Below are 24,982 nucleotides of genomic sequence, written 5' to 3'. Positions count from 1 at the left end.
TAGCCCACCCATCTTTTTAAGGGTTGATCCGAGCGTTCTGTACTAACTTGCCAGCTACTTCCAGACATCCAAGAGAGAGAGAACACCCCACTCTGACCATTTTACTCACCCTAGCAGAGCTGGTTAGGCTGTTTTCATGTTATTCAGAGCATTGGTGACTGTAACTGTGCGTGGCAGCAATTGAATTACACTTTGTTGCCGACGTTTACTGACACGGGCATATTCAACGGGTGTTGAGCGTTCAAAAATGAATCAGATATTTTGCACTCGATAGCTATCTAGGTAAACAATGAATCCCAATACATTACACTAGTGTAATGTGTACTAATGTGTACTAGTGTACACATTACACAGTACACTAACTTAAAATGAAAAATACTTTGTCAAAATTAGAAATGCATATCTGAAAATGTAGCCAGCTAGACTATCTTACCCGTTTATATATGTTTTGACACTTGTCTCTCTTATCGCTTATCATTGTAATGTATTTTTCTTCTTCGCTTTTGAATATAAAATATAGCTCTCTCTCTCATACACACATATATATATACAGTATATATATATATATATATATACAGTATATATATATATATATATACAGTATATATATATATATTGGGGTGATCAGTCCTTGGTTCCAAATATTGGGGAAGATGCCAGAGCTAAGGATGATGTTAAAGAGTTTAAGTATAGCCAATTGGAATTTGTTGTCTGTATATTTTATCATTTCATTGAGGATACCATCAACACCACAGGCCTTTTTGGGTTGGAAGGTTTTTATTTTGTCCTGTAGTTCATTCAAAGGTAATTGGATAATCCAGTGGGTTCTGGAAGTCTTTAATAGTTGATTCTACGATTTGTATTTGATCATGTATATGTGTTTGCTGTTAGTTCTTTGTTATAGAGCCAAAAAGATTGGAGAAGTGGTTTACCCATACATCTCCATTTTGAATAGATAATTATTTGTGTTGTCGTTTCTTTAGTGTTTTCCAATTTTCCCAGAAGTGGTTAGAGTCTATGGATTCTTCACTTACATTGATCTGATTTCTGACGTGCTGTTCCTTCTTTTTCCGTAGTGTATTTCTGTATTGTTTTAGTGATTCACCATAGTGAAGGTGTAGACTCAGGTTTTCTGGGTCTCTATGTTTTTGGTTGGACAGGTTTCTTAATTTCTTTCTTAAGTTTTTGCATTCTTCATCAAACCATTTGTCTTTGTTGTTCATTTTCTTTGGTCTTATGTTTGACATTTTTAGATTTGATAGGAAAGCTGAGAGGTCAAATATACTGTTAAGATGTTCTACTGCGAAGTTTACACCTTCACTATTACAGTGGAACGTTTTGTCGAGGAAGTTGTCTAAAAGGGATTGAATTTGTTGTTGCCTAATTGTTTTTTGGTAGGTTTCCACACTACATTCCTTCCATCTATAGCATTTCTTAATATTACTAAGTTCCTTTGGCTTTGATGCCCCATGATTGAGTATTACCCTGTTCAAGTAGACTGTGATTTTGCTATGATCTGATAGGGGTGTCAGTGGGCTGACTGTGAACGCTCTGAGAGACTGGGTTGAGGTCAGTGATAAAGTAGTCTACAGTACTGCTGCCAAGAGATAAGCTATAGGTGTACCTACCATAGGAGTCCCCTCGAAACCTACCATTGACTATGTATATACCCAGCATGCGACAGAGCCGCAGGAGTTGTGACACGTTTTTGTTGGTTATGTTGTCGTAGTTGTGCCTAGGGGGCATATGGGGGAGGGAATGCTGTCACCTCCAGGCAGGTGTTTGTCCCCCTGTGTGCTGAGGGTGTCAGGTTCTTGTCCGGTTCTGGAATTTAGGTCGCCACAGTCTAGTACTATGTCCCTGGGCTTGGAAATGATTGATTTCCCCCTCTAGGATGGAGAAGCTGTCTTCGTTAAAGTATGGGGATTCTAGTGGGGGGGATATAGGTAGCACACAGGAGGACATTTCTCTCTGTTAAGATCATTTCTTTTTGAATTTCTAGCCAAATGTAAAATGTTCCTGTTTTGATTCATTTAACAGAGTGAGTTAGGTCAGCTCTATACCAAATTAGCATACCCCTGAGTCCCTTCCCTGTTTCACACCTGGTAGTTTGGTGGATGGGACTACCAGCTCTCTGTAACCTAGAGGGCAAGGGACGCTATACCATGTTTCTTGTAGGATGACAATGATTTGTACTTACGATTTCTTTGATGAAGTCCAGGTTCCTGCTCTTTAGGCCAAAGGCAGATGACCCTGTGGCCTTGGATATTCCAGGTTGAGATAGTGAAGGCTTTGTGTTCCATAAAGTGTCCAATGTTGTTGGTCGTGTTGTTTGGCCTCAGGCCAGTAAGTGTGAGCAGAGCCTGCTGAGCATCTGGTACATTCCATTGGCTTGGGCTAGTGTAAGAGTGGGGTTGGGCCTGTTTGCCCGCTCACGGCCTGGGCGTATGTGTGACTTCCATGTTGAGAGCATCTCGCTGGTCTGGGCAGGGTGTCTATTGATCTGTTGCTCTTGTGTGAAGTGTTGTGGCTGCGTTTGAGAGCGATGTTCTTTAGGGTCCGGGCGAAGATGGGCACTGCTGCCTTGTATAGGTGGACCTGGTCGTAAAGGCTGTTCAAGTCCAGGTTGAAGTGGTGGGCCAGGAAAACATTTGGTTTAGAGAGTTTAGACACTGTGTTTGGGAAAAAGTTTTTCTTCTTGTATATATTTCCCGTTTGAGTCCATAAGGAGTACAATCTGTGTCTTGTGTATGTCCTCAGTGGGTGTGGGGGGGGGTTGTCAGGAGGGCTATCAGGGTGGCTGACAGGGGGGGTGCTCAGAGGGGGTGAGATCCCCTGGGCTTGGGGTTCTTCATTTGTCTGTCCCGCCGTGATTTCAACACTATGGTCAGGGGTGGACTGTTCTGCTGTGGTGTCAAGATTTTTGGCGGGAGCTGAGGTGGGCTGTTCTGCTAGCTTCTCTGTGGGGGTGGCCACCTCTCTAGTAGGTTGTTCTCTGTCACACGCCATCCGCCTCATTTTCCACAAGAAGCTTCATTTTGCAATCTTTTCTTGCCTTATAATTTTTTACATACAGAGGGTACTGTATTTTAATTACCTCTGAACTGCGGGAGGCAGCTTCAAAGCCCTCTGCATTTGGTTGGGGTAGCCTGTTTGATTCTCCTGCCATTGTTGGGCTAAAAGTCTTTGACACCTCTCACTTGACACGTCAGTGCTAATTGAAGTCGTATCTCTTTGTCCTAGCAAGCTTGGTAGCCTATCTTAGCATTCAGTCCATATAAATTAAAATATATTGTTGTAATGTATTTTTCTTCTTAGCTTTTGAATATAAAATATAGCTTCAGACTTAACATTACTCACTCAGTTCCAGATTGGATGGTGTTTTCAGGTTTAAGAACATGCTGAAAAATGCAGGAGCTCATCTGCTCTCTCTCTCTTGGAAAGAAACCACCTTTTTCCAAAGTCACTTTGTATTTATTCTTGATTGTCCTCCAGGGGGCAGTCTGACATCACATTTGATAGTCTGTCTAGCCTTGTAGGAATGCCTTAACGTCTGAAATATGCATAGAAATGCCTGATTTATTTTGATAGGCGAACAGAGGCCAGAAAATAAACAACATCTTTATCGCTTCATTGTTAATGGATTACACACAAAATCATAGTGATTGATTCATAGATAGAACCCACATTGTTTGCAATATTCTTTTTGCTGATATGCATTTGTAACTCAACACTTTTAAGGTGTTTTTTGGCAACAAATACATGTCTTGCAGAGATCAAGAATCAATTAATCATTGGTTTTTATTTTGTATTCATTTGAATGGAGCCTCATGCACTTACCTCCTATTCTACATTATGTCTCTGACACTGCTTCTGAGCCTTAGCCATAGAGGAAGACACAGGCACAAACACACACACCTAACCTTACCCCCTAAACCCAACCCTAAGTGTACCACTAAACTTAACCCCTAAGCCTAAACAGCCTTTGTCCTCATGGGGACCTGGGAAATGTCCCCAGAATTTCCCATGTTTTACTGTCCTTGTGGGGACTTTTGGGCAGGATAGAAATACAAGTCCACACACACATATACAGACATAGCGGGGGCTGGCTGATAATGGCTCTTGTGCTTGCAGCCAGCCGACAGCCTGACAGCCTCTGCTTAGTGGAAACAAATTCAGACTCAGTAGGGCAGTAAACACATACAGGAATATGCCCTCCGCCTACCTTTAAAAGAGCACCTGCATATCCAACCCACATGCATACACAAACAGCCAATATATCAACACACATTAGCCTGAAGAGGCACGCACAGAGCACCACACTCAGCTCAAGATGACAATACCTTACATCAGCACACATTACCCGTGAGAGCAATTGAAAACAGCTTTCCACTTGATTCCAGAAAACCATTGCAAATATGTATTGTACAAACATGACAAAGTCCATGTGTAACTTGGTAAAGATGACATTGACCACAGACTGACTCACTAAGGTCAACAGTGCAGTCTGAGAGCCACAGGCACTGTAGCCATGAAAAGGAATGTTTCGGAAATGTGACTATAGGAAAACATGCTGCTCGTAAGTAAAGGGTTCAACCTCTGATAACCAGGTGGTGAATCGCATCTCTGCATGTCTGGCAGACATATCAGTGTGGATGACGGATCACCACCTCAAGCTGAACCTCGGCAAGACGGAGCTGCTCTTCCTCCCGGGGAAGGACTGCCCGTTCCATGATCTCGCCATCACGGTTGACAACTCCATTGTGTCCTCCTCCCAGAGTGCTAAGAACCTTGGCGTGATCCTGGACAACACCCTGTCGTTCTCAACTAACATCAAGGCGGTGACCCGTTCCTGTAGGTTCATGCTCTACAACATTCGCAGAGTACGACCCTGCCTCACGCAGGAAGCGGCGCAGGTCCTAATCCAGGCACTTGTCATCTCCCGTCTGGATTACTGCAACTCGCTGTTGGCTGGGCTCCCTGCCTGTGCCATTAAACCCCTACAACTCATCCAGAACGCCGCAGCCCGTCTGGTGTTCAACTTTCCCAAGTTCTCTCACGTCACCCCGCTCCTCCGCTCTCTCCACTGGCTTCCAGTTGAAGCTCGCATCCGCTACAAGACCATGGTGCTTGCCTACGGAGCTGTGAGGGGAACGGCACCTCCGTACCTTCAGGCTCTGATCAGGCCCTACACCCAAACAAGGGCACTGCGTTCATCCACCTCTGGCCTGCTCGCCTCCCTACCTCTGAGGAAGTACAGTTCCCGCTCAGCCCAGTCAAAACTGTTCGCTGCTCTGGCACCCCAATGGTGGAACAAACTCCCTCACGACGCCAGGTCAGCGGAGTCAATCACCACCTTCCGGAGACACCTGAAACCCCACCTCTTTAAGGAATACCTAGGATAGGATAAAGTAATCCTTCTAACCCCCCCCCCCCTTAAAAGAGTTAGATGCACTATTGTAAAGTGGTTGTTCCACTGGATATCATAAGGTGAATGCACCAATTTGTAAGTCGCTCTGGATAAGAGCGTCTGCTAAATGACTTAAATGTAAATGTAAATGTAAGTCAGTACATTTGTGGATCACGTGTGTGATAAAGGTCAGTAGGACCATGTGAGTAATATGTAAATGTGACCAGATACCAGCTCATGTAACGGAGATGAAAACACGAGGAGACACTTGAAAAGTGTCTATTACCAAACACTTGAGTGGAATTTATCTAGCTATCTGTCTCACATATGTTTTCTGAGCGTGTTTAACTCGAGAGGGCGAGAGTGTGTGTCTGGTGTGTTTATGGACGCTCCTAAGGTTACAGAGATGTGGTGTGCCACGGTGGGTATTTAGTTCTATGTGCTTGGCACTGACAGCTCCTCATGTTCAGGACGTCATGTTCCCTCCAGATGCCTGGGTTAACGTGCCGGGTTATCCACAGGGCAGAGCACACTGAAGATAATTACCTCTGAGGTTAATTCATATACCAGCATGTAACTTAGCTAAAAGCAACTAAAAGTAAACTAAACAAAGTAGTCAAGTAAATATGAATACACCCAGCTTTATTGCGACATCCAGCAACAAAGCAATAGATGTTGAGCAGAATGCTTTCCTGAGATTGGTATTACTGTCATTTTTTTATTGTTTATGTACTGTATGTGTTACTTCACAGAATACTCCTTCACAGAATACTCTGCCAGCATTAGACTCTAGAGCAGGGTTCCCTAACTGGCAGCATAAGGGCCTGGTTTTATTTGGCCCCTCAAGTTTTCTGAGCAAAAAACAAATCATGGTTGGACATAAAAGACTAAAAACACCAGGAAATCAGCCCCAAGTTATTTGAATTTTGGAAATCTGTTCCCAAGTATTCCCACACATAATCACATGTAAATCTAAGCAAGGTTTGAAATTATGTTTTAGTCAAATATTATATCTGTTTGGGATTCTTGCTGTCAATTTGCAGTCTACAAATTATTTATAATTATATTCTGCCACCCCCCCTGACCATCCGCTCAAGAAAAAAACAGCCCGTGGCTCAATCTAGTTGATGATCCCTGCTCTAGAGTTTGTCGTTGTAATAATAGCTATTGTGCTGTTTGGGATTGAGTGGCCCAGTGCTCACAAATGACACGAATATGATTCTGTTTCTTTTAATGTAATGTCACGGGTCAGGGTCAGGTCATGTAGCTTAGTGAACACAATGTCATATTGATATTGCATTACATTTTTAAAGAAGAGAATGAGTCCTCAAGCTACTTAAGGCCTAGTGTTGCTTGATACTGCAAGTGTACAGTCTATACTAGACATAGGGTTATAGGCTACAGTTATTGTTTATATTAATTGTATTCAGTGATTTATGAATTATTAAATACATGGTCATTACTAAATGTGTGGTGTATTGAGAAATATATTATGTGTTAATGAGTTTAGATGTAAAATGGTCGCAAATAGCCAATGGGATTTGTATGCAGGGGTTGAGTTATTTGAATTAACAAATGATAATGGGGTTTCCGTTCTCGCATTGAAGTTGATTGGATTACCAGATGCAAGGGCAGTAAAAGTTCAATGATGTATTGGAGAGTTGGGCTGAAGACACTGTAGAGAGTAGTCGACTGTAATGTGTTAAGGAGAACATTAAATAAACCACTTCCGTTTATTGTAAGTACGCTTCGGAGTCTTCAGTAAAATAACCCAGTATCTTAGGATGCAGCAGAATGTACAGTAGGCACTAGTTGAGTTTTTGAAACGTAGCCTACCTGGTGCCAGTTCAGTAAAGAAGCATGGACTGCTACTTCCCTTTCTTTTCGTTTAAGGCCCCATTCTGAGGCTTGAAAGATTTGCATATTGAAATAAAATCTGCCATTGAACTTCAGAGGCATTTGGAAATGATTTATGCCATTTTCACTCAAAGGATTGAAGATATATGGCAGAATTCACTCACACTAAGATGACAGTTGTTTCTGTCTTCTCAAGCTGCCCTTGCGTATGGACAGATTGACAGGGAAGGAAGCTTTCTCTGCGTTTCACTCTGCATTTGTCACATCCTACAGACATGTCTACACGCACAGCTACATAAACACAGACACATGCATGTATACTCTCACAGGACACATGAACAGACGCATGCAGGGTTGGGTAGATTGTTTTCTAAATGTCACTAGTTACCTGTCCACATTTTTTAGCAGTAACGTAACTTTTGGATTACCCAAACTCAGTAACGTAATCTGATTGCTTTTAGATTACTTTCCCCTTAAGAGGCACAGGATAGTAGCTGGCACAGCCACAAAGTCATACAATCAGATTTTAAACCTAACCCTAACCTTAACTCTAACCTTAACCACAATGCTAACCATAATGCCTAACCCTAACCTTAAATTAAGACCAAAAAGCACATTTTAGTTTTCATACATTTTTACAATATAGCCAATTTTGACTTTTCAGCTGTCCCATCTAGTGGAAATCACTGTTTTGCCTCAAGTACAAGACTCACCCCAATAAACGGAGGCATTAAAAGAGGACAAAAATGAATATTACCAATTGAACAATTGCAGGCTAAATTAATGTTAGAGTCGACCATAAATGCATCTTGCATTTTACTTTATGGGTTGGTTAAGTAGGGTTCTTCTAACCCATTGCTTTCTACTTCAGATAATAATATGATTAAGCTATATCTTTACATAAAACAACAACAGAGTCTATCAGATTTCCAGTCATTCCAATTAATTTAATACCCCTTGATCTCCAAGAAAAGGACGTGGAAATATGGAAAGATAGATTCATCAAATGTGTTTAGCTGAGCATAACCCAAAAACTAAGGACTAATTAGCTGTTTTGGAGGACTGATTGGGCTCATTGCTTCGAGTTGAAAAATAAATGATGCTCTTGAAATGGCATGCTTTGAGCACTACCGAAAAGTGCTATTTGTATGTGAAAAAACTATATTGTTAATTTTCCATGAAGAAAATTAAAAGCCTCTCTCATGGTCGTCTTAAATTAAACTAGTTTTGACAGTATGGAGCATAATTCCACGGGAGAGTTTAGAAGGGATGAACTTACACTTATCCCATAGGCTGGGATCTGCACTATGTAGCTGTTGCAAGAGCGCATTTTCACTGTCTGTCCACTGGGGCGTATTCATAACGCTGATTCTGTTCCAAAACGTTTCTTAAACGGAACAAAACGAGGAGGGACCTACCTGTATTTTTTGTCCAATAGAGCAAAACAAGAGTTTCTGTTTGCTTCCGTTTGGTTCTTAAACGGTAAACGGTTTCTGTAATGAATACACCCCTGGTCACAAAAACAATGATTGATAGGCAGCTTAAACTTCCTTAATTCAACCATTAGGCTATCGTGTTAAAATACATGTGAACAGCCATCCACAACAACCACAAGCCGTAAGGCGCAAATGTTGAGTACTTGTTTCTGATTGGTTAGAAGGGCATTCTAGAATAAAGCAATTGTACATGAAGGCGTGCTAAACCACTTTTTTTTATCAAAGTTGTGCTGCGGTCATAGCTATGAGGCAGAGCCGAGTATCATAGATCAGCACAACTGTGATAAAAAAAAGTTCCTCGAGTGTACAATTGCTTTTCTACATCCGGTTACCAATTAAATAAATACAAATATTTTGATAAATGTATTCATAGGCTACTATTTCATCCCTTAACAAAAATATAGGCCGGATACCGACTCATCTATGGTTGCTAGACAAGCCGGACGTTCAGTCTATCGGTTAGGTTACCAGAGAGGCAACCAAGTCATGAAGTCTTTTTGTTCTATATCTACGCAACCCTGTCGTTCGTTCTAAATATTCCGTTGCCATGCTGTCTGAAAACACTGTTATCCCTTGCTTGCTAGCTAGTCAACTACGGCTAGCATAGTCAGGTCAAACCGTGCAGCTAGACTAACAGCAAAGTAGTTGCATTTGCGTTTGTTTAAGCTGTTTTGGATACATCCATGACAATGAGCTAATGATGCGGGATTTTGCCTGGCATAGAAAATGTGCTCTCTCGTCAGGACACTGTTAAGTGGAGCTAGTCAACTACACAGCTAACAGACAGCAACGTTTGTACAAACCCCCATTGTTGCAAAAAAATGTTAGGCTAGAAGCAAGGAGAAGTAATGTCTAAATGCTGATAGGACAGTGGATGTGCAGGGATTTCTCCAATAGAACAGAAAACAAGATGCCAATTTTTGTGTCATAGGGTTACCTGTGCTAAATGTTTTGTTTAATATGGCTTAGAATGCTTCTAAACCAAACACAAAGCTTGTTTTGACCAACCCATTAGATGGACATTGGACATTAAAACCAGATAATGGGACAGTTGGAAAAGATATTGGGACAGCTTGCAATCATGACGCAATATGCAAACCTTACTTGCTACAAAGTTATACAAAGCTAAACCAACAACCACACAAACCGACATTGGATACATTGTAAACACAGGTCCAACGAGGAAAAATAAAGTTAGCTAACTAGCTGATTTGTTTTTGCAAATACGTATTTTATGTAGCATCTGATAACCTAATGTGGTGAGTGAGGAACATGAATTTCTCCGGCCCCTATGTTGTAGTCATGATGCAAGTGATGCTAAACTGTCAAATCCTGGTATTTTTGAATTCCGTTGTCGTATTGGCAGGTTTGCTAGCAACAAACTATTTAGCTATCTTCTAGCCAATTGCGTTTGAAATGGAATGCGATCTCCTAGTAATGAACAGTGTTGAGTGTTCCTCTTCTAGTTACGCCAGGCAAAATCGGGCATCATCATTTCAATGTAATGGATGTATCCAAATGAATGTCAATAAAGAAATGCAAATGCAGCTTCTTTGCTGTTATTCTGGCTGCAGAGGTCGTCGTGACTGTGTTAGCCGTAGCTACCTAGCAACCAAGGGACAAGAACGTTGCCATGCACATATAGAATGATCAACTGGGGCGCGTCCATAAATATCGAACTAATCAAACAAATAACTGCTTTGCTTCTCTTTTTTTACAAGCATTTCGCAACACCCGCAATAACATCTTCTAAATATGTGTATGTGACCCATAACATTTTATTTTATTTGAGCAAACGAAAGATAATAATAGGAATTATCTTATAAAGATTAAAATAAAAATATGTTTAGTATTATTTTCTTTGGTAACTGTGGTATAAGCAGGATAAACACCTCCGTTCCTTACATTACCTTGGAAAAGTGAACTCCACACAGGGACTCGGCGGGCTGTGTCGTCCATTATTTCCAAGGTAATATACACAACGCCGGCTTTTACCCCTTACATTTTCATATTTTATTCGTAGGCTACACCACTGCTGTCATCCTTACCTCCAAACGTTTATTCAAGTTGGATTATCTTTAGATGCCAACAGCAGTTGCACCATGGGAAGACATAGTTTGGACTGTAGTCTACAAAAGCCTATGATAAAATAGCGCCGGAATAAATGGCAGCAGTTTTCAAGGGTGCCCAACCAATTGTGCTATTATGTGTTTTTTTTCGCGCTTTTTCTAACTTATTTTGTACATAATGTTTCTGCAACCGTATTTTATGGCAAAAAAGAGCTTCTTGATATCAGGACAGCGATCATTCACCTTGGATTAGACAAAGATTTTTCTTCAACAAGCAAGATGCACAGGACATTCTCCAAACACCCGACAGGGTGCAAGAGGAAGCGACGCAGGTACAGAGGACAAAGAGCCGGATGCCAGGTCAGGACCCGGAAAAGGCGAGTGGGAAGCTGCCGTTACCGTCAATACTACTCGCCAACGTGCAGTCATTGGACAATAAACTAGACCAGGTACGATCACAAATATCCTACCAACAGGACATCAAAAACTGTAATATCCTATGTTTCACGGAACTATGGGTGAATGACGACATGGATATTCAGCTAGCGGGATATACGCTGCACCGGTAAGATAGAACAGCACACTCCGGTAAGACAACAAAGGAAGTCTCTAGATTTTGCTCGCCTGAAGTAGAGTATATTGTGATAAATTGCAGGCCACACTACTTGCCTAGAGAGTTTTCAGCAATACTTTTCGTGGCTGTTTTTTTACCACCACAGACAGATGCTGGCACTAAGACCGCACTCATTCAGCTGTATAAGGAAATAAGAACACAGGACACCACTCACCCAGAGGCGGCGCTCCTAGCGGCCGGAGACTTTAATGCAGGGAAACTTAAATCACTTCTACCAAATTTCCATCAACATGTTAAATGTGCAACCAGAGGGAAAAAAATACTAGATCACCTGTACTCAACACACAGAGACGCGTACAAAGCTCTCCCTCGCTCTCCATTTGGTAAATCCGACCACAACTCTATCCTCCTGATTCCTGCTTACAAGCAATAATTAAAGCAGGAAGCACCAGTGACTCGGTCTATAAAAAAGTGGTCAGATGAAGCAGATGCTAAACTACAGGACTGTTTTGCTATCACAGACTGGAACATGTTCCGGGATTCTTCAAATGGCATTGAGGAGTACACCACATCAGTCACTGGCTTTATCAATAAGTGCATCGAGGACGTCGTGCCCACAGTGACTGTACGTACATACCCCAACCAGAAGCCATGGATTACAGGCAACATTCGCACTGAGCTAAAGGGTAGAGCTGCCACTTTCAAGGTGCGGGACTCAACCCGGAAGCTTACAAGAAATCCTGCTATGTCCTGCGACGAACCATCAAACAGGCAAAGCGTCAATACAGGGCTAAGATTGAATCATACTACACCGGCTCCGACGCTCGTCTTATGTGGCAGGGCTTGCAAACTATTACAGACTACAAAGGAAAGCACAGTCGTGAGCTGCCCAGTGACACGAGCCTACCAGACGAGCTAAATCACTTCTATGCTCGCTTCGAGGCAAGCAACACTGAGGCATGCATGAGAGCATCAGTTGTTCCGGACGACTGTGTGATCACGCTCTCCGTAGCCGACGTGAGTAAGACCTTTAAACAGGTCAACATACACAAGGCTGCGGGGCCAGACAGATTACCAGGACTTGTGCTCCGGGCATGTGCTGACCAACTGGCAGGTGTCTTCACTGACATTTTCAACATGTCCCTGATTGAGTCTGTAATACCAACATGTTTCAAGCAGACCACCATAGTCCCTGTGCCCAAGAACACAAAGGCAACCTGCCTAAATGACTACAGACCCGTAGCACTCACGTCCGTAGCCATGAAGTGCTTTGAAAGGTTGGTAATGGCTCACATCAACACCATTATCCCAGAAAACCTAGACCCACTCCAATTTGCATACCGCCCAAACAGACTCCACACTGCCCTTTCCCACCTGGACAAAATGAACACTTATGTGAGAATGCTATTCATTGACTCCAGCTCAGCGTTCAACACCATAGTACCCTCAAAGCTCATCACTAAGCTAAGGACGCTGGGACTAAACACCTCCCTCTGCAACTGGATCCTGGACTTCCTGACGGGCCGCCCCCCAGGTGGTGAGGGTAGGTAGCAACACATCTGCCATGCTGATTCTCAACACTGGAGCCCCCCAGGGGTGCGTGCTCAGTCCCCTCCTGTACTCCCTCTTCACCCACAACTGCATGGCCAGGCACGACTCCAACACCATCATTACGTTTGCAGACGACACAACAGTGCTAGTAGGCCTGATCACCGACAACGACGAGACAGCCTATAGGGAGGAGGTCAGAGACCTGGCCGTGTGGTGCCAGAATAACAACCTATCCCTCAACGTAACCAAGACTAAGGAGATGATTGTGGACTACAGGAAATGTAGGACCGAGCACGCTCCCATTCTCATTGGTGTCACATGTTCATTGGTGTCCACATCAATAGTTCAAAGTTCACCTAATACCTTTTTTGCACTATTGGTTAGAGCCTGTAAGTAAGCATTTCACTGTAAGGTCTACACCTGTTGTATTCGGCGCACGAGACAAATACACTTTGATTTGATTTGATTCCTGCTCTTTTCCCATGATCCATCAAACGCATTTGGTGTGTCATCATAGTGGTCTCTGATTTGTGGTCAGACTCGCTCAAGCGGAACAAACTTAAACTTTGAAGGTCATTGAGAAAACGGAAAGGATTCAAATAATTGTTTCACAAAAATCCTTTCTGAATTTAAAAGCAATCCTAGTTTTTAATCTTCTAGTTTTTCAAAAGTATCTGTAATCTGATTCAGTGGCGACCCGTCATCCTGTTTTGTTGCCTGTTTGCATGTTATTTTGTACATTTCAAAAGTGCTAAACAAATAGTTATATTGACTACGTCCGTCCTAGCTCGCTCATTAATGTCTTAATTGAAATTACGGATTGCCTCTGATCCGCTCGACGTTCCCTTATGCCATAGTTTGTACATCTCAATTGTCAGTAGAAACCACATTTGTTTAAGCAAGTCAACCATATCATCTATGCTTTTTTAAAAGGCAGTAAATGAGGCTGAATGAATTGTTTTGCTGCCAGACAAGGCTCCGCTGATAGCCAGGTGTAGCAGTGGTAAGGATTCACTCCATGGTGCTGAAAAGAAAGCTCTGCTGTTGGGACAGCTTTATGTAGGACCTAACAGTTTGTGGGCACTGTATGTCACCGTTATTGTGCAATTAATGTATTGTTTAGTGTTGTGTGGTGGCTTTGCCCCAACAAGATTTTTGCTTATAACTTAATGGGTTACAGTTTTTTTTGTAATCTATGACATGTAATCCATTACTCCCCAACCCTGCATGCATTTATACACTCACAGACACATGAACACAGCCATATGCATGTACACTTAGACATACAGTACACAGACACAATAATGCATTGCATTCCATTATTCCACATGCCTACTTAACGCAGTGATGTGAATGCAGTTTGATCTCACCTGGAGAGAAAGGATGAATGCATTAGCAACGACAGATCCCTTCCATTGTGAGAAATGACGTGTGCCTGTTTGCTGTGAAAATCTGGAGCGCAGTAGGTTTAGGTTTGTTTTGTTCTAACAAATCTGGAAATTGTCAATTGTGAATGTCAAAGTGAGTGGACCTCTTTTTATACCAAAAGTATAGAGACATAGTTAGATTATCCGATTAAGCTGGGTTCGTTTTTTTTAATGCAAAATGTCTTCCACTGCTGGTAGGATTTGAGATCATGGTTTAAGGTTTTCCAAACAATATAATTGGATTTGTAGTGTAGCTGTCATTGATTTGGTCTCTGTGTCAGTGGACCACTGAAAGATAATATTACCTTACCCTAGGGTGAAAGTAGATAATAATATTTCTGTCACACTAGGCATGGCCCGGTGACCACTCAATACCACAATAATGTTGCTGCTTCAGGGAACATGGAGTTCAGATCTGTGGAGTTCAGATCAATTACTTTCGTTCTGCATGGCCTATTTGCTTATACGGTGCTCTGTATTGTTCAAGTAATGATGATGACAATATTTGCCAATACACTGAGGCTACAAAACATTAGGAACACCTTCCTAATATTGAGTACGTAATGTCTCCACCATCATTTCCTGAGACCGAAAACATATTCTGGATATCAGAACAGTGATCACTAATCTCGATTTGGATGAAAATGTCTACCTCAACGAGTCGGCAGCTCTGGACGATCTGCTTACTCCAGACCAGGCCGTAATCCCTCGGACTCGAAAGAGGAAGTGTCGACAAAAAAGAGGTGTCATCCTGACGAGACTACGTCGGTGAACAAATAGACCCCATTGCCCTCTGTTCTGTTGGCGAACGTGCAGTCACTGGAGAACAAACTGGATGAGCTCCGTTCGAGACTGTCCTGTCAACGGGACCTGAAAAACAGTAATATCCTGAGTTTCTCAGAGTCGTCGCTGAACGAGGACATGAATATAGACTGAGTGTACAAAACATTAAGAACACCTTCCTAATATTGTGTTGCACCCCCTCCCCCTTTTACCCTCAGAACAGCCTCAATTCGATGGGGCATGGACTCTACAAGGTGTCGAAAGCGTTCCACAGGCATGCTGGCCCATGTTGACTCCAATGCTTCCCACAGTTTTGTCAAGTTGGCTGGATGTCCTTTGGGTGGTGGACCATTTTTGATACACACAGGTAACAGTTGAGTGTGAAAAACACAGCCGCGTTGAGTTCTTAACACAAACCGGTGCACCTGGCACCTACTACCATACCCTGTTCAAAGGCACTTACATTTTTTTGTCTTGCCCATTCACCCTCTGAATGGCACACAATCCATGTCTCAGTTTTGTCAAGGCTTAAAAATCCTTCTTTAACCTGTCTCTTCCCCTTCATCTACACTGATTGAAGTGGATTTAACAAGTGACATCAATAAGGGATCATAGCGTTCACCTGGATTTACCTGGTCAATCTATGTCATGGAAAGAGCAGATGTTCCTAATGTTTTGTACACTTAGTGTAGTTAGTACATTGGAACAAAGTATTATTTTACCTCAGGACAATACTGTTTTATTTCACTCTCCTTTGCTGAGGGATGTATCTATGGGATACATCAGCTATTTGGGGTTTGATCTGATAATCTAATTGACCAAATCGAGATTTCCGTTGTTTTTTCCATTTCTCCCGACCCAATGAAATTCCAAATGGCCATCATGCAGTGCTCATTTTAATTGAAGTCCATTTTTATAACTTTAATGAATTCAGTGTTTCTTTTCTTTTTCATTAGAGAAGGGAAAGGTCAGCTCACAGACGGTAAGGAAGAACGACATCTCCGAACAAAATTCAGGATCGTTAAAGTTTAAATTTCTTAATGTTTTGTGTACTCGGTGTACGTTAACAATGGCAACAAAACTGTACCATAAGTTGACATTGCTTGTTACTACAATCTCATCAACAAAGTATTAGCATAATGGGTAGGCTATCGAAAACGTGTGTCAGGGCACTCAAAGGCGTTACTCTGAAGAAGGCGAAGAAGAAATGTTGTTAAACACAAGGGCGGTGTTCTGCAGAGATGGAAAACCTTGACTGCTGCAGCAACACAAACTAGAAAACAAAATAATGAAAACCAGAGATAGTGGGACATTTCAGAAGGTTTCTGGGATGTTGACAAAAAATATATTATTCTAGACAGGCTGCTTAACAATCTTCAAGGGCAAAACCTCCTGCAACTCCTGGAGAAGGTGAATTGACTCTGTGTATTTTGATTTTGATGTCTCCGTTCAGCCTTGACTCTTATGTGAAACAATAGGCCTATACTGTTCCATTGAGTTAGAACAGAAATGACATGGAGAAAGGAGGTTCATTCGACAGCCTACAGTATCCATACAGACGGAACCATACTAGCTCATACAACATTCTCTAGTACATGGAAAGATACAAATGTGAACTTTTGACGGGGCATAATGGGTCCCGCAGTCTTCACACATGGGCACACACTCACTCACAATGCAGACTGCCCGTGCTTCATTTCACTTCACTCTGTGTAGTTGGTCGGTATAACGTTGATTAAATCACACAGGGCAGTGGGCACCCGTCACACACTCTTAACTCAACACTGGCTTTTGAACACTCCAGCTGGGCTTCTGAGCGTCCGATGTAGACACGGATAAGTCTACGGATTACCATATTTCAGACAAACGAATAGCTTGTGGAGTGAGCTTAGAGCTTAAGCTCCTCCATAGAGCACTACAAAGCCATCACAAAGAGGGCCTGTCTGAAAGAGTAAGAATACAAACCAGAGGTATTTATAATTTTCAGGTTTGCCGGGATTGCTACCCTTTTGCTTCCAGACCCTCTCTAAATATTGGTGGTGGAAGCAAGAACAGAGGAGAAGAAAAGGTCTGTCTACATCATTCACATACTGTGAGTATGTGGCAATACCTCTCCGCGCTGAACACCTAGTCTGCCATTAGGAATGACCTGCTTTCAATCACCCCCAGGCAAAAGAGTTGGATCTCATCCACTGCTCTTCTTACAGGTTTCGAAAATAATTGAGGTTTATTGAATCAACCCATTACTTTGTACCAAATTCACTTTTCTAAATCCACTTGGGGGAGGAGATGAAAATGGTAGAGCACAAAATTGAACGGCTCTTGTCTGCTCGTTTGTTATGGAAGCCTCGCTGTGTCAAAATTAAATTCATTATTTTTCCCCCGCCTCTTCACTTTCCCTTAAGTCGTGGACTCGTGGTCTCTCTAATTCCTGTGTCTGAGCGGGAGGTGTATGGCCAACCATAATGCTTTTGTTGTGTACCCCCACTCGCGGTCCTCCCAACCTAATCATCTAGATATGATTATACACACAAACAGACCACAGAGAGACAGAAAGAGGAGAGGGGGGGGGGTGATGATTCCTCCAAACCATAATGGATGTGTTAAATAAAATGAGAGGCGTAGTTGGGATGCCTAACACTAGGCAATAAATAAGATCAAATCAACAATGCAATGTCCCTTGAGAGCACAGGCATTTTAAATGGACGGAAGAGGGGGGGACGTGGTGATTGGTAGCTAGTGGGTGGGTGTGTTTGTGTATTTATCATATGGGCCTGCATATAAAACTGGAGAAGGATTTATTGTGAAAGACAGTGAGAATAAATTTGACGTTGTAGCAGTGTAGACCGTAACATTCCCAAAACCATGAGTTTCAGCTAAAATAGACTAGTCTAATTACAGTAGTAATGCTTCCTCTGCCGTTGTTATTATTCTCTCACACATCCTCTAGCCATCCACCAAACCACTCACCTTTTAAAATAAAAATGATGAGCCCTCAGATTAAATCTGGTGTTCTCCTTTGGTCACGGGACATAGCTGGGTACACTGACAATGGGATTTGTTCTCCCTCGAGAGCTACAGGTGGAAATACCCAGCTCGTCTTTGCGTTGCACTGATGATACAATAGAAAGTGCTGCTTACAGGGCCTGCTAGTGAAAGGCTCAGATAAAGAGGGTTGATAATGAGAGCTAAAGGGATTATATTCCTGCAGAGGCCAGAGACTCCAGGCAGGCACAACAGGGTAATGACAGGAAATGGGATTACTATCTGAATAGCTACTCCCTCTCATCTCTCTCTCAATTCACAACTGCCCTGTGGTCATGACTAGGATTCAGTCACCACCACCAGCCTCCTTAGGCAGAATTCAGTAACTTCCCAAAACAATATGACAAAAAAAGAAACAGAATACTTGAACATACACTGGTTTCTTCAGGTGAATGTGTCTTACACGATCTAATGCGGTGAGGACCTACACTGAGGTCATGAACATCACAAAAGCAAAGTGCCACTTGAGCAAATAAACCTATGTTTTCTTGACCTTTAAGTGATGTAGGACAGGCCAATTTCATTTTGAGTGTCCACCTGTCAAGCTGGTCGCCTCTTGGTCCATTGTCTCAGTCAATCTGTAGGGTCATTTTCTCCATGTCCTCTCTCGGCAGCAGTTTCCAGGTTGTACTTGATGTAAAGTGGACAGCAATTCAACTGGAAATGAGTGAAACCCGGGCCTCTGAATGGCTTCAGCAGAAAATAGCCGTAGGGGACAGTTTGGAGTGTCCGTTTTGCAAATCTCCAGCTAATTTACTGCATCCTTTCTCCCATCAATCCGCACGGTGTCGGCATACAGTATGGATTTGCTTTGTGTGACAGTGTGTGAGTGCAGTGTGTGAGTGCAGTGTGCGCGTGTAGATCTATTCATTGGAGTTAATGACATTTTCATGGTGTATTTATGCAATACATTTCTATATTCTTGTACGTTGGTGTTGTGGATACATCTGTGTGTTGGTGTGATTGTGTGTCTTCTCAGTGCTATCCTTTTGGCGCTAACACTATCATATTGTGAAGGTCTTAAGGATGACCCACTTGAAGGTATGGATCCAGACAATGATATGGCTCTATGTGAGGAAAGGACATTTTTAAAGATTGGAAATTTCACTCATCATAAAATCAATGTGTTATGGAGTACTCCGAGAGTTTCTTCCAGAAGCTCTGACAGTCTTGTGATTGGTGGACACTGCAAGGACTAAATTCGCACCTGTGAATGTATGGCTCAGCAACTGGCCCTGTCACTGTCATACTCACAGTAAAGGGCAAGCTGATAGCTAATCGAAAATCCTTTGGGCTGGTCGCCCACCGGGCAGCGCTGAATGCCTCTGTTGTTCCACTGGCATTGCTCTAACAAGAAGAAAAAACAGAAGGAATTATCACTTAGCGTGACTCAGAGAGGCATCCCAATGACACAGCTCTGTTAGTGGAGCTAAAACGCCTCCATCATTAGAACTGTGGGGCCATCTTGCCAAATGGGCTTTTAAATTGCTCGCTAGTAGCATCAGGGAAACAGAGGTTAGCCAGTCTGTCTCTCTCTCTCTCTCTCTCCTCTCTCTCTCTCTCTCTCTCTCTTTTTCTCTTCCTACTTATTTTCTCTCTTTCTTTCTTTCTTTCTTTCTCTCTCTCGCTCTCTCTTGCTCTCTCTCTCTTTCTCTCTCTCTCTCTCTCTCTCCCTCTCTCTTTCTTTCTTCCTATCTCTCTTTCTTTCTTTCTTTCATTTCTCTCTCTCTTTCTTTCATTATCTCTCTTTCTCTCTTTCTTTCTTTCATTATCTCTCTCTTTCTTTCATTATCTCTCTCTCTTTCATTCTCTCTCTCTCTTTCTTCCTCTCTCTCTTTCTTTCATTATCTCTCTCTCTCTCTCCCTCTCTCTTTTTTTCTTCCTCTCTCTCTTTCTTTCTTTCTTCTCCTCTTTCTTTCTTCCTCTCTTTCTTTCATTCTCTCTTTCTTTCTTTCTTTCTTTCTTTCTTTCTTTCTTTCTTTCTTTCTCTCTCTCTCTCTCTCTTTCTCTCTCTCTGGGAGTAAAGGGGCTGGCACAATTACACTGACTGTAGTGAGCGACACATGCCAGTGCTGCCCTGCGGGTGGACAGCGTTGGCATTATTCAAAACTTTATGGCTGCCAGATGGGGGAAACAAATGGAGGATGAGTTGATGCCCGGATAAATGTCCCTTTTGCATGACATGGTGCATCAAGTAAGAATAGATGTGGTCTGTTGTCCTTTTGAGTTCACCGTTCATTGATATCAAATAAAATGAAATCTAACCAAATAAAATTGTAAGACTTACTCTGACTTGCTCCCCGGACTTACTCTGACTTGCTCCCCGGACTTACTCTGACTTGCTCCCCGGACTTACTCTCACTTACTCCCCGGACTTACTCTCACTTACTCCCCGGACTTACTCTCACTTACTCCCCGGACTTACTCTGACTTACTCCCCAGACTTACTCTGACTTGCTCCCCGGACTTACTCTCACTTACTCTCACTTACTCCCCGGACTTACTCTGACTTACTCCCCGGACTTACTCTGACTTACTCCCCGGACTTACTCTCACTTACTCCCCGGACTTACTCTGACTTACTCCCCAGACTTACTCTGACTTGCTCCCCGGACTTACTCTCACTTACTCTCACTTACTCCCCGGACTTACTCTGACTTACTCCCCGGACTTACTCTGACTTAAGTGTCAGTAAGTCCGAGGAGTAAGTCCGGGGAGGTCCAATTGTTTCTGACATTCAGGTATTTGTTTAATGTATCCCCTGACATTGTCTGACCTACTCATTCATGAGATGAGAGTAGTGGAACAGTGGGTCTGCTCAGCACTAATTCTGTCTGAGAGATGAAACAAACTCAGCTTAGGGTCTAAACAAAATGAAAACAGGATTTGTTGAAAGCCTTCAGCCAGTTTACGATTTTAATAAATGCATACATATTGAAATAAATGAATGCCCTCTTAATTAAATACCTCATTAAATGCTTAGGTGGTTGGCATCAGGTTCCTTAGATAAGCAGCACTATTAGACTGGATGAGGAGGAGGAGACAGTGAGACGTCTGTCTGAGATGAGGTGGTGGAGGCAGGGCGTAAGGGTAAATGGGAGACGATGAGGCTAACAGGCATAGTTAGAGAGTGAGAGAGGGGGGTTTAGCAAGTTGATAGGGGAGAAGCCGAGGGAAAAGAATAAGACGTAAGTGAGCTCTAATGAACCTTTAACAGGTCTGAGATTGGGTTGCACTCCACAATCCCAGTACGATCTGGTTCTGTTTGAATCATGGGTTGTGTGGCTGAGTGCCGCTGGGAGCCAGTCTGCCATGCACATGCACAACCAGGCCAGTTAGTATGCAAAGCGACCTGTTGAAGTCATAAACGTGTGCTGCATGGCCCACAGCCCTCTCACAGGCTCTCTGAAATTGACTGCTTCAATTGTTTTCTGTAATTAATATTATCCTCCCCAATCACATGACAAGGCATATAAGCAGTCTGGTGTGTGTTAGAATGGTTCCTCTCTTCTCCATCCCAAACATTTGCAAAAACTTCACACAATGGTGAGCTGAAACCAATGAAACTTTGAAAATGTTGATAAACTGATTAAATGAAATGCAAATATTTGATTCAAATGATATGACGGTTACATAGATCCAAAGAGGAGATAAACCATCAACTACCACCTAGAGATATTTTCAGATAGAAAATTAAAACAATTTTTATCTGTGAACTACTGTAAGTGTCACGTTTACTCCATCTCCGGCGCTCGAGGTCACCAGGCTGCTCATTATTACGCACACCTGTCACCATCGTTACGCGCACCAGCACCTCATCAGACTCACCTGGACTGCATCACCTGCCTGATTACCTTCCCTACATATGTCACTCCCTTTGGTTCTTTCCCTAGGCGTTATTGTTTCTGTTCCAGTGTTCATGTCTGTACGCTACCGGTGTTTCTTGTTTTGGTCTATGTTCATTTAGTTATTGAATACACTCCCTGATCTTGCTTCCCGACTCCCAGTATACACGTAACAGTAAGAGAAAAGACTAGCTACAAGAGTATACATTCAAAAGGGAAAAGGAGGAGAGCATCTAGAAAGATTTGGACAAAGATAACTTTGCTGCGAGACATCCTTGTCCCCACGGACAGGGAGAGTGGGTCTGTTAAGGACTCATGGTGGAACCTGTCCCATTTGTCTGGCTATAATGACTCCAATGTCCTTCGGTGACATGTCTTCCTCCTCCTCCCTCCTTCTCTTCCTTCTCCTCCTTCTGCTCCTCCACCACCACCTCTTATCCTCCTCTCGCCGTTGTCCTCCTCCTTCTCCTCCTTCTGCTCCTCCACCACCACCTCTTATCCCCCTCTCGCTGTTGTCCTCCTCCTTCTCCTCCTTCTGCTCCTCCACCACCATCTCTTATCCCCCTCTCGCCGTTGTCCTCCTTCTCCTCCTCCACCATCACCTCTTATCCTCCTCTCGCCGTCGTCCTCCTCCTCCATCACCTCTTATCCTCCTCTTGCCGTTGTCCTCCTCCTTCTCCACCACCTCTTATCCTCATCTCGTCGTTGTCCTCCTCCTTCTCCTCATCATTCTCTAAGCTTTCACCTAGACTATTTACATTGTTATTTGGTAAATATTTTCTTAACTCTTTCTTGAACTGCATTGTTGGTTAAGGGCTTGTAAGTAAGCATTTCACGGTAAGGTTGCATTCGGCTCATGTGACAAATAAAGTTTGATTCGAACCTGAGTCTGCTTGATGGCAGTGGCCACCACAATGGCTGCATTTAGGAGAGAATGTTATTTTATAGCATTGGAGATAAAATTGACCCTCTTGATCATGTCTCCATTTTCAATATCTTCGATAATGTGAGTGGCAAACAGAATAGAACTTGCTGAAAAGCCTGTTATCATCTTAGGATGTTTGCAAAACAGCACTTAAAACCCAGACAGACCATAGGTCTCTCCAGATAACTTGGACATGCAATCATTTTCATATAGCATACAGCCTTCTTTATTTTCTTGGACTGACTCAAAAGCTTTCATTTCCTTATGCAATGCAGGTCACCAAGGTCTTCTTATAGCCCACTCTCAGAAAACCTATTGTTTCCTCGATAGACAGTTTATGGAAATTCGTGCACTTTACCATCCCATCCTGTACTTTGTCCCCCCACACAATAAAAAGGCCTGTTATGTTTAAGAGCTGAGGAGTGTAAAGTATATCTTGTAGCTATGCTGCGTCTGTCACTCTCAATCACTCCACCAAGCTCCTTCATAGTTCTCCCCCTCTCTCCACTGTTCTGTAGCTCCACAGGGATTTGCCTCATAAATCACCAATGTACTTTAGGTAAAACATCACTCAGCGAGTGACGGGAAGCTCTAAAAACCTTCTAACGATTGGGTAATAACAGTAGATCCTCAACAACCAATTAATGGTTTCATGTCGATCGTCATTAGTACGTATCTATATTTTATTATCACTTAGCAAAATATTGCTCGAGGGTAAAATGGAGAGCAAGCCAGGCAGTCTCTTTTTCTTTATAAAAGTGCTACTTTGTTTCATTCACAGCCGTTTCACTTTCACCTTGAAATTGGGGGTCTGGGAGACAAGTGTTGTATTTGAAATAATTTAAAACTCTACAGACCTGCCAGAATTGATGTCCTCGACTACATAGAGACAAAGCATTGCATAAACATAAATGCAGGGAAAGACATTGGTGCTGGAGATTGAGATTCGTGACCTAGCCTCCTTCAGTGGTGAGATTTGTCTTGGTTCGGTCATTTAATGTGACAGGCATTTGGGTGGTGTGTATGTGTACCTGACGGTGTGTCTACACGTTTGTGTGGTAATAAATGTGTTCTGGAATCCAGGGGTAGTGTGGGGGTTGAAATTGACGTTTGATACAGAATGTACCTTTCAACACTGGCAATCTCTAACGGCTAGGAATGCATAGCACAAAACAATCGTATACTGATCTTGCGTGCAAATCTACAAATCTCTCAGAAAATAGTTGAACGCTTGCAAATCTACTAAAACAAATCTGTGACAACTGTTGGGTTACAGCCATCCTGAATCTACACTTTACCTGCCAAGAGTTTAAGAGGATGAGTTTTTAAATGAGTCGCCAGAAAGAATATGTTTAGAAAAGGATAAAGTGTCGGTCTATAAATAGACCAGCCCTTATGGCTTAGCCACCATTGTGCAGCTGAGGTAGTGGCAGGAGAAATAGGGCAGCATGCACATTTGAGTTTAGCAGGAACATTTCTTATGGTTTTCCTCCACATGTTCAGGCCCACGGACAGCTGCGGTGAGAAACCACCGCTGCAGCAGCTCCCTCAACCTATTCAGCACCACGGACAGTGATCATTGACACGCACTCCTGCAGCAGTTCCCAGAACACGTGCAGGACCATGGACAGTTCCTAATCACACTCCTCAAACCACTCAGCAATCAAGAGGCTGCACAGTGGAGTCATCAGCTTGACAGGGATATAAGGCTTTCCTAGGTCTTTTGAGATTGATCTGTTTTTCAAAATCTGGATTAGAGTGCACATACTCGGTACACCATGTATTTATAGTATGTATGTAATGCCCCATGCTTGCCTTCTAATGGAATTACAATTACTTTCAAAACAATATTTCTAAATTATAGCTATTGTACAGGGATCTATTTTATTTGGTTCCAGTTTATATATTTCCACTGTAAATTCCAGGACAAATGCATGGGCCAAGAAACACAAGCAATGGACATTAGACTGGTGGAAATCTGTCTTGGGCAGTGGTTTACA

At 42.7% G+C, this 24,982-nt stretch overlaps 1 pseudogene; it reads right to left on the bottom strand.

The window, feature by feature from the left end:
• Window positions 1-22,610, bottom strand: part of LOC139562857 (ribonuclease P protein subunit p29-like) — a 53,771-nt pseudogene extending 31,161 nt beyond the window's left edge.
• Between the last annotated feature and the right edge of the window lie 2,372 nt (window positions 22,611-24,982).

Source organism: Salvelinus alpinus, chromosome 33 (assembly GCF_045679555.1).
Source record: "Salvelinus alpinus chromosome 33, SLU_Salpinus.1, whole genome shotgun sequence".
Classification (NCBI taxonomy): domain Eukaryota; kingdom Metazoa; phylum Chordata; class Actinopteri; order Salmoniformes; family Salmonidae; genus Salvelinus; species Salvelinus alpinus.
This window is presented reverse-complemented; position numbering and strand designations above follow the sequence as displayed.